The sequence below is a fragment of the Leptidea sinapis genome, chromosome 27 (genome assembly GCF_905404315.1).
Source record: "Leptidea sinapis chromosome 27, ilLepSina1.1, whole genome shotgun sequence".
NCBI classification, from domain to species: Eukaryota; Metazoa; Arthropoda; class Insecta; order Lepidoptera; family Pieridae; genus Leptidea; species Leptidea sinapis.
Genome location: NC_066291.1, coordinates 10,766,138 through 10,777,699, shown reverse-complemented (window position 1 = coordinate 10,777,699; position 11,562 = coordinate 10,766,138). Strand labels below are relative to the sequence as shown.

The window sequence follows — 11,562 nt, the reverse complement described above, 5'->3', positions numbered from 1 at the left end:
ATACAGTAAAGACGTCTTTTACGTTGTACCGCAAGAGTATGCACACAGCACATGCATAACTGTGCAAATTAAAAAGTACCAAAATATAGAAGTAGTAACAACCATTATATTAGAATTTTAATTTTATAGCATTATAATAACTACAGAACTTGAATAGAGATGTCGCATGCTATAACTACAAATATTTAAAATTGACAGCGTAAACGCTTTGATCTTAGCTTATAGGTACTTCTGCCAAAAGAAAGGACTACACCTCGGAGTGGTTGGCTAGTATTGACGTACGATAAACAACTAGACTCCCTATCGCCTATTAAAAGGTCTTCAAAAAATATCCAAGCGGCGATGAATATTGTTTTTATTGAAAAGGAGGACAAACGAGAGTATGGGTCACCTGGTATAAAGTGATCACCACCGCCCACATATTCTTGCAATCCCAGAGGATCACAGGAGCGCTGCCGGCCATAAAGGAAGTTTTACTTACTTACACATCCAGATTGTGCTGTTGATATCCTAATTTGTGGCTTGTCATGCGAATATGGAATTCAGTGGCAAGAATCAGGTCAGCTCTTTGGATCACTCCCCGTGATAAGTGCGGTAGAAGACACACAATGAAGCGACGCGACGTGTCAACGCAACGCCAAGTGATCGATCCGTTGAGAGAGCATTGGGTCACCGACAATTCGAGCAGCTCTGCGTTGCACGCGGTCAAATGGGTTGATACTGGGATGCATCAGACCAGAGATGACAGTGTAGCTGTACCTACAACCAATAATATCAATTAATACAAATGTCTAATATCCAACTTGTAACGTAGCATTATAGATCGTAGAAATAGTAATCGTGCATAATAACTGTAATAAGCGTATGCCGAAAGATTCGTTCTGACAAGAACATTTTATTTTATATAACGTAATATTAGCTCTGACAAGAACCATGTCATAGTGCTGTACAACAACTCATAGAATCATACAGATCACCAGTAGTCATCTTAGTGAAGTTTCAAGCATCGTACTTTCTCTCGACGATCGCAGACATACTCACGTGATCAGTCATATGCTCCGCGTTACACAACCGCACAGCAAGGCCGAGCGTCCTCGAATGAAGCGTCGGGACTCGGGCGTCGATCGCTATTCATGCAGTTTTAATCAATGAGCAATAGCGTAGGTGCGGAATGCTCATTGACATCGTATGATCGAGGTTCGACGCGAGTTTACACAAACTGCGATAGCATTAGTTTTAGAGCGTGATAGAACACATAATATTATTCTCAAATCTTATTGAATGAAACGTTTTACTATTGGTTAAAATGTAAGCTCTAGTATTGGTGTGTATTTTCTGAACTTGTTAATATTTTTTAAGTAACGATTGTAATCGGGTAACTAGTTTTAAGGATTTTGTATATATATCGTGTAACTTTTTAATAAATCATATCTTCCATATATCTTCCACATATGTCACTGTCGAACAGTTGTTTTATTTAATCGCCAAGCGCGAAGTCTCTAAAGTGGTGACCCCGAACAAGAACACCGACGGAAGGAACAAGAACACCGACGGAAGGAACCCGAACAAGAACACCGACGGAAGGAACCCGAACAAGAACACCGACGGAAGGACCCTGAACAAGAACGCCGACGGAAGGAAGCCAGAACAGAAGAACACCGAACCTCTGCCCGGCTACACATTGAAGAACAGCTTCACCAGCTCGCCGAAACGACGAATTCCTGTTCAACGAATCTCTGCTCGAGGAATATCAACCCGACGAAGAAATGGAAGATACAAACCAGGCTCAGACACTCCCAGCGCCCACCGCGACAGAAATCTCCACCATTTCACTGTCGATGCGCATACCACCATTTTGGCGGGAAAATCCGCGATTGTGGTATCACAGCTTTAAAGCCGCCACCGATGATCACAAGAGGAGTCAAGCCCAGCTGACACAGATGGTGCTCGTCCAATTAGAAAAGGCTGACATCGAACAAATCTCCGACATCCTATTTAACATACCGAGAGACAAACATTATTCAGCAATCAAGGAACGTCTCATTTCGGTGTATGAAGAATCCGACAGCCGCAAGTTCCAGAAGCTACTCGCCGAGATGGAGCTTGGAGACCAGAAGCCTTCACAGCTACTGCGACGCATGCGTAACCTTGCAAGGGACAAGGTTACCGACTCCACCCTCCGCATGATGTGGAGTAAGCTGCTGCCAGCCCACGTCCGCGCCGTGCTCACCGTCAGCGAGTCATTCAGCGCGAATTCCACGCTGGAGGAACTAGCGTTGCTTGCTGACACGATGATGGAGCAAATCCAGGAGGTAGCAGTCGTCTCCAGCCAGCCACCAGCCGTCTCCAGCCAGCCACCAGCCGTCTCCAGCCTGCCACCAGTCGTCTCCACCCAGCCACCAGCTCAGGTCCAGAATCATCGACGTCAAATCAGGTAGATCACACACAATTCCTTTTTAACGAGATACGAAAACTATCACTAGAAGTCGCCGAACTCAAGTCAAGGCCATCTCAACACTATCATCGCCACCGATTTCGCTCGTCATCTCGCAATAGAACTTCGTCATAACAACTGTTCCCGCACACTCAATAGCTCACCAACACTTTACTGCTATTACCATCGCCGATTTGGTAGTGAAGCACGACGTTGTACTACGCCCTGCAGCTTAGAGTCATCGGGAAACTAGAACGGACGTTAGCTGCGGCGGAACCTTCACACTTCATACCGCCTTTTTGCCACAGACAAGAAAACAAAGATGTCATTCTTAGTAGATACCGGTGCTAATATATCCGTCCTACCAAGAAAAATAGGCCTGAAAGCAACGCCTCTACCATTTAAATTGTACGCTGCAAACAACACAACAATTTTGACTTCTGGTGAGAAAACATTAGAACTCGATCTCAACCTTCGTCGACCATACAAGTGGAAGTTTATTGTAGCTGACGTCACGAAACCAATACTAGGTGCCGATTTTCTCAACCACCATCAACTTATCGTAGACTTAAAAAATCGAAGATTAATTGATGCCGTCACAAATTTAAAAATCAACGCGCCCATAATGTCAACGACCTCACCCACAACACGAAGTATCGATATACAGGCCCCGTACCACGCGATACTCGCCGAATTTACCGGTACCACGAGATTAACATCGATGCAATTATCGCCAAAAATTAACTTGGAACATTATATCGAAACACAAGGACCTCCATTACATTGCCGTGCTCGTCCCATTCGACCTCATCGTTATGAAATAGTGAAGAAAGAATTCGAAAACATGATGCAACAAGGACTCTGCAGACCGAGTAAAAGTCCATGGTCTTCACCACTCCATATAGTACCTAAGAAGAATGGCGATATACGGGTATGCGGTGATTATAGACGATTGAACAGCATAACCAAACCCGATCGTTATCCAGTGCCGAGAGTCAAGGACTTCACCTATTCCTCACAGTCAAGCAGTTGTTTTATTTAATCGCCAAACGCTCAGTCTCTAAAACAGCAATACTCCATATTATATGGAAGGACGTGCGCTTGTAAAGCGCTAGAATGTGGGCCGGCTTGATGTGCGTGCGTACTCTATTTATGACGCCCAGCTTCTTCGAAGCCAATTTGGCTTCGCCCTCCAGATAACCGAGAAATTGGGAATGGTACGAGATTTTGAGACTCAGTATTCGGCGGCGACGTAGGGCGGGTCATTCCCTTCCCTAAAATATGGTCTAGGGAGGCGATGGCTGGTCCATGCGTCATGCTCTTCAACGGGCGCTACTTATGGTAGCTGGATGGTCCTGTTACCGGGAGGTCTGCTTCATGTTTTTATTTAATTATGTTAAAATTAAAGTTATTATATATTTTACTAAAAAGGCTCACACAATGCCTTATTTATTAACGGTATGTGTGGATCGGTGCATCTACTGTACTCAATAACTCTTGTGTTTTTAGTTATTAATTTTTTTTGACCTACTCGTGTAAGCCATTTAGTATTTGACGTTTCAGTATTTTTGTTGCATCACTTCGCATATAGGTATTGTAATTGAAATGATTTGTAAATTGCATTAAAAATAAGAACTTGCTAACTATATAGCTGCCAGCGCTTAGGTTTCCAGTAACCATATTAACGCGCGAAGATAGTATTTTGAACATTTTCCGCGCCTCTGGGCCCCACGGGCCAAGTGTCTCGACACCAAACGGGACAAAGATGTATGACTCACTGAGACCAACATATGTGCGAAGCTACCGTCTTCGGCAGTCGAAGCACCAGCCCCAGCACCAACTGACGTAACTTGGACTTGGAGAAGGAGCCAGAGTGTCGACGTAAGACACGTCCCACAGCAGCGCCCTTCCCCGTGCCCAAGCCACCAGCGTCATTGCATGAGGACGATTGTGTTATATGAGATAGAGCAGAGTATCAGCAGTAGACTATGAGCAAATCAGTGCATTCACCATTATTTAATATAAGAAAACAATTTTATAAATTAATTACAACTTTTTATAAGCATGACAACGTAATAACTGCTTTGTAGTCATAGTAACTAAAAGTCACTAATTTGTTCTTCTATGAGTAAGACCTCTATGATACTCCCCCTCACGATGACCTTCAGGTCTGAGTGACGCCGATCATCTTTAGAAGCTTGAACAATCTTGGTTGTGGTAATGCCTTTGTAAAAAGGTCTGCCTCCATATGCTCTGTGTCCTTGTAACGGATGGTCACTAATTTCTTCTGGACACAATCCCGTATAAAATGTTCCTTTATGCTGATATGTTTCGATCTCTTACCAGTCAATTGATTGTTTGCTAACATCTGTGCAGCCAAATTATCATTATAGATCGTAACAGTTTGTTGAAAAACTCCAATATCTTCCAACAGATATTTCAAGTGTAAAGCTTCCTTCGTTGCTTCTGTCATCGCCATATATTCGGCTTCTGCTGTTGACAAAGCCACTGTTCTTTGTTTCTTTGATGCATAACTGATAAGGCCACCACCATACTTAAAAATATAACCGGTATATGAACGACGGTCAACGGTACATGCCGCCCAGTCAGCGTCAGCCATGCCTCTTAGTGCCTCTCCTGATTGTTTATATCTGATGGTTACATTCTTCGTTCCTTTTAAACAACGAATCACCCTTTTTGCAGCTTGCCAATGTGTATTATTAAAACATGTATTATATTGGCTCAAATAACTAACAGCAAACATTATATCTGGTCTTGTGGCTACAGCGAGGTACATTAGAGATCCAAGTAACATTTGGTATGGAATTTTCTCCATCTCTGTGAGTCCATTACCCTTCTCCAGTTTCAGACCAGTCTCCATGGGCGTTGACACTGGCTTACATTCACCCATGTTGAACTTATTTATTAAATTTTCAATATAATTCTCCTGTGACAATGTTATTTCTCCCCCTACATGGGTGAATTGTATGCCCAGGCAATGATGGAGTGAACCCATATCTCGTAACTCAAAAATTTTTTGCAGTTGTGTTTTGACTTCTCGTAACAACATTTCTGATTTATATGCTAGTATTAAGTCATCCACATAAATGATTGCAAACAGCTTTTCTCCTCCTTTTATATGACCATCGCGGCGAGTAATACGATTTGGCTCTAAAACAGCTGGTAGGTATATTAAGAGCGGCAAATACCCTGCGGATGACTTCATTAATACTGGCGTGACGACTGATCCGGCCTGAGCATCTATCTACCTGAACGCCACATCTACATTGACAATGTCATATTGTCAAGTAGCGTTCCAATCGGCGCAGAAGGCAAGGCTTGTAACCAAAAGCCCGCCTCATTTAGTGTCACGGCTAAAAGACGAGCACGCTCTGTTCTGTCAGTAGATGAGATCAAAAGATCATCAAAGGCTTCTTCTAGAAAGAAGTGCTTCCTATGCTTTTTGAAATCGTCTGGAAAATTTTGAATATTTGCAATATTTAGCCAAGCATTGTTAGCTTCGTTCAAATACGCAATCTCTGAGTTAACTGGTACATGATTTACAATTCTAGTAACCAAAGGCTGCGCACTATTAACTGAAAATAGAAATGCTGGTAAAGAAACGCCCGATACTTTGCGAGTACCCAAACCACCAAACCGCAACGGTAAAGAGGCTTGAGACCATGCACAATGAGTAAAAGCGCAATTCAAAACGGTTTCTAAAATATTTTTAAGTGAAATATCCAATGACGTTCTGAACGTCATATCAATTACATCAAGTAAATTTGGAAATTTCCCAGGCTAGACCTTAAGACGTACGTAAATTTTGGAACAAATAAACATGACGAATAATAGTTAAGGCCATATGAGAATTAATTTTAAATAATCTGTCCGAAACGTTATTAATTTTTTTAATGTGATCATCTAAGATCGTTGGAATTGAAACAGGAAATTAGGGGATTAGAAAATTAGGAATTAACAATAATATTGGGGGCCAGAACATTAAAAATATCAACCATATCAATTAGTTTGAAATTTGGAAATTTTTGCCGATAAAAAGTTCGCATTTCTAAAAATTTAACTCAAGGCCGATGGAGCTAAAACTTTCTATTACAACTTTCTATTCAAATCATCTAAAACAGTGTCAACTTCACCACCCAAAGTCCCATCATCCAAGTACCAAACATAAAATTTTGATCTTAGTTTTATGTCGGAATGAATGGCTAGGCTAAATATTGCTGGACCAAGAGGGTCGCCCTGCTGACAGCCAACGGAAGACCAAATATTTATGAGTATTTCGATTTTTCGAAATTTTATTGGATGATGTATCTCTTGATATGCTACTCCTAACCTTGTCACATACACTGCCCATATTAACACATATTATTAATACCTCGTTTCAGTCTAGTACCTTTCCTGATCTCTAGCGCCACGCACTAATGCGACCCTTACCCAAAAAGATATACCTTAACACTACACAGACCTTCGCCCAATTAGCATACTTCGTTGCGCATCCAAAATAATTGAAAAAATTGTACACAAACAATTAATGCGATTTTAGAAACAAATAATATATTACCGGACTATCAATCAGGTTTCAGAAAAAAAAGAGGTACTACCACTGCATTACTGGATGTTGTTGACAACATCTTGGAGGCCCAGGAGGAAGGTAAGGCCACAATGCTAGTACCCCTTGATTATTCCCGGGCATTCGAAACCGTTGATATATCATTATTAATTTCCAAATTAGTGTACTACGGATTGAGTCCGGAGGCTACAATGGTTCAGTAGCTATTTAAATAACAGAACCCAAACAGTTGGAGTCAATAATGATGCCAGCAGTTATAAATTATCTCGTTGTGCTACTATTAACAGAGGAATTCCCCAGGGATCAATTCTAGGACCTCTGCTGTTTTATTTGTATAGTGCAGATATATATATCATTTGTATGCTGACGATATTCAATTGTATATATCTTGTAATCCCAACGACACGTTACATGCAACAAATCTGTTAAATTCCGACCTGGATCAAATTTGCAGTTGGTCAGATCGACACTCTCTAATTTAAAATCCTTCGAAAACAAAATTTATGATAATTGGCACCCCTATGTTTGTGAAAACAACTGAGCAATACAATCCGAAGGTCATGATCAACAACATGGACATTGAGCGGGTCCACGAGGTGCGTAACTTAGGTCTAATGATTGACGAAAACATGCGCTTTGAAAAATATATAAGCCAAGTAATAGCAAATTGTTTTTATGGACTTAAAGTAATCTATAAGATTTGATAATATTTAAGTTCAGACCTTCGTGTTTGATTATGTGAAGCACTTGTACTATCAAAGCTCAACTACTTTGACGTGGTGTATGGGCCAAGATTATTATACAAAACAAAATGTTCCATCCAACGAGTGCAAAATGCGGGCGCTTGATTCTGTTGGAATATACCGCCCAGGCAGCACATCACTCCATATTTAAAAGAAGCCAATTTACTTAATAAGGTCGGAGACGTCTGCACTTAGCAACGTTACTTTTCGGTATCGTAAATAATAAAACACCTCTTTACTTATTTAAAAAACTTAAATGGCTAGGGCAACGCAATGCAAGTATATAAAAACTAGATCTGCCTCGCAGATATTAGCAGTGCCCCGGCATCACTCAACAGCGTTTAGGGGTAGTTTTCGATACAATGCTACTAAGTGCTGGAACAATTTACCGCCACCAATTAGATAACTGAAAAATATTCAAAATTTTAGATTTAAATATGACAAAACTATTTTAGATTCATTATAAAGTAATAATTAATCTTGATATGCAATGTAAGCTACATTTAATTTAATTTATTACTTTAACATTTATACTGTAAATTCAAGGTGTGTGTTTTTACTGTTAATAAAGTGTTTCTATTCTATTTTAATTTGGATGGTTTACTATAACATTGCCAAATATAATGATAGATTAAAGGAATTGAATTTTTAACTTCTCTCAGCAGAGCTCCCCTATCAAGAAAAGCATTTTTGACATTTAATTTTAGAAAGACATCACCAGAGTTACTCTCCAAAAAAGTACGCGCAGCGTGGACTGCAGCTTTGCAACCACCTTTGCAGCCAAAACCCAACTGTGTTGGGATGAATTTAGTTGATAGGATAGGATTCACTTCCGAATTTTTAACTACATGTTCTATTGCTATTTATTACCAGCTCTCGAAATTACGGACGATAGTACAGCTTGCTCTAAACGTCTAAACGGCGCCTGTAGGCGATGGGTACATTAAATGTAATTAATTATTTAAATTACATATACATTGAACCCACACGTATGGGTTTAATGCAAAATTTTTTTTGAGTTTCAGTTACATACCCTCAAAATTTATTGTTTTTTTTTCTATTTTTGTGTGAAAATCTAAATGCGTCTTACAAAATTCATCTATTACCAAGGTTCACTACTAAGTATAGTTAGACGAACAGACAAACAGACAGACAGCCATGACGAATCTATAAAAATATTCATGGTCGATAATAGTTTTTAGAATATTTGCCTGTTTGTTTGTGTACGGCAGGTATCTCAGAAACGGCTAAATCGATTTGAATCAGTGCAAGAAATGTAAGTTTTTTAAGTCTATTAATGAGCTGACAATAAAGATGATTTCGTAAAGTGGTATGGATCATGCAAAGGAATCTATCAATATTATCGAATAACGAGCAGTTTATGCAAAAAAAAATTGTTATTATTAATCGAGTACTGCCCTTATATTACCAGCTAAATGAATCATTAGACTCAAGTGAACAGCTAAGACTCAAGTACTTAAGCAGTTTACCAGTGAGAGGCTTCTTTGCGCAGTGTATGGGCACCACAACGGCGCCTATTTCTGCTGTGAAGCACTAATGTGTAAGCATCATTTTGTTTCGGTCTGAAAGGCGCCGTAGCTAGTGATATTACTGGGCAAATGAGACTTAACATCGTATGTCCCAAGGTGACGAGCGCAATTACTGTAGTGCCGCTCAGAATTTTTGGGTTTTGCAAGAATCCTGAGCGGCACTGCATTGTAATGGACAGGGCGTATCAATTACCATCATCTAAACTCTAGTTGTTATTGTCGTCCTAATAGCAAATTTAATTGATGCTTTGCAGAGCAGGGAATTAACTGCTGGCTCATCTGTAACGACCACGAAATATTTACAATAAACGACGATAAGAGAAAAAAAAAACAGTGCCCTTTAGGGACGCCCGATAGAAGCAACGCTATATATAAGATAAAGCGATTCGTTTTGTTCAAATTCGGTTTTCGTGTGCGTACTGCGTACCATACCGAGGATGTATTGAATGATGACTATTTTTTACAGTAGGTATCTACCTAATTACGTTATTAATATAAAAAAATTGAAGATAAGAAAACTTAATATACTCTTGCCTTAATTGCCTTTGTAGTGCTTTAAGTATATGATTTATGTCATTCGAGTACTGTGCAGTCTTTTAGTTACGGGCGCAGTGTGATGTTATCGGGGTCATATCATGATATGTTATAATGTTATACATAATATATTAGGTAGTTTTGTAATGTTGCAACACTGTTATGGGTTGGCTTTGACGCTTGGCATTATTTAAGATTTATTGTATCATCTTCTCATACTCATTTATTGGCATAAAAAGAAAGCTCACCAATATTATTTCAGGTGATAGACAAGTTTAACTAATAAATTCCGCGGCGCAACGAACCACCGTTCGCATACATCTCGGTAGGAATATTTAAACAATTAATTTTGACGAGGCAACAAAACCAAATTTTCATGAGTAGGAATCTTTACACAATGATAAATAATTATTTCTTTTACACCATAAGTTATAACGCAAAAATGCGTGGTAAAGACCTGCTACGTGCAGAAATAAGAATAAAAATAAGGTATTAAATTCTGTGGGTAGTATTCAAAAAACATATTTTCAAAATAAATAATTTTCGAAACAGTCATTCCATAACGAAAACTGTCTACGTTGTGGTATTTGGCAGCTGCCCCTTTGTAGACCTCAAAAATCAAAATCAAAAAACATCAAAATCAAAAATTTATTTATTTAGTATATAGAATTTGAAGGACTTCCCTTTTAAGTTCGCAGAACCTATAAGGGGAGGGTCTTGGGACGGGATATTTAGATAAACCTACAAGTGTGGTGAAAAAGTCGAGAAATTTTAATATAAGTAACATAATGTAATATATAATTAACATATACTTTCAAAGGCTGACCCAGATTATTGTATGGTAAATGCAAGTAAGACATGTTATCGACTTAGATACCAACAGAAACACAGGTTTATTGCTATGCACTAGATGCAGTAAGAAAAGCTCAAAACTACTTTCGACATGGATATTGCAGGCATACATTCGAGTCTGTATGGCGATAGGAAAGTTTCTAATCTCCCACGGTAGCTAATTATTTCACACACTATTATCAGTCGATGCTATCAAACCCCACCAAACGTGGCTTTCTGATTTCTACCTTCACACTCCACAGTTCACAGTGCCACAAGCGCGCGCGATCGCTAACTGTGTGTTACATCGCCACACGACAACCCGTCGCATTTATTACTTAGGTATTTTGTGAATAGTTCCACGTGAATAGCGCGGTAAGTACGTGAATTTAAATATGAATTTGGTGTATTTGTAATAAAAAACAAATTTTTTGTAAGTGATATTATTTGCTTTAAAGAACAAAATAAAATTTCAGAATATCTCATACATTTTGAGAGATTTGTATCTCAAAGTTCAACAGTAATTTAAAATTTTCATTATATAATATTACTTAATTATTTATTTTGTTATTAAAATAAATAATATATACCTATACATAAAAGGAAAATAAATTATTTCTCAATTAGGAAAATTGACTTTAAATGAATATGAAGATGTTTGTATATTTTTAAATTACGAAAAAATGCTCACTCCTTTCATAATTTATTTTTTTAACTATGTAAAATTATAAAAAAATTAATTCTTTTCATCTATTTAGAATATATATGGCTTCAATTCGAAAAAGTAGTAAAATTACGAGCAAATTTCTTGAATACGATGAAGATTTGAATTTTCATTTTCAACGACAAAGGTATTGTTACCATGCAAAAGTAGGGATATCA

General features: G+C 38.7%; 1 protein-coding gene across 1 annotated transcript in view; it reads left to right on the top strand.

Annotated features, from left to right (window-relative positions):
- The first annotated feature begins 10,925 nt into the window (after window positions 1–10,925).
- LOC126972923 (long-chain fatty acid transport protein 4-like) overlaps window positions 10,926–11,562 on the top strand; it is a 49,400-nt gene continuing 48,763 nt past the window's right edge. The window contains exon 1 of the mRNA XM_050820038.1: window positions 10,926–11,055. The gene's annotated coding sequence lies outside the window, so the exon portion shown is untranslated. The remainder of the gene's footprint in view (window positions 11,056–11,562) is intronic.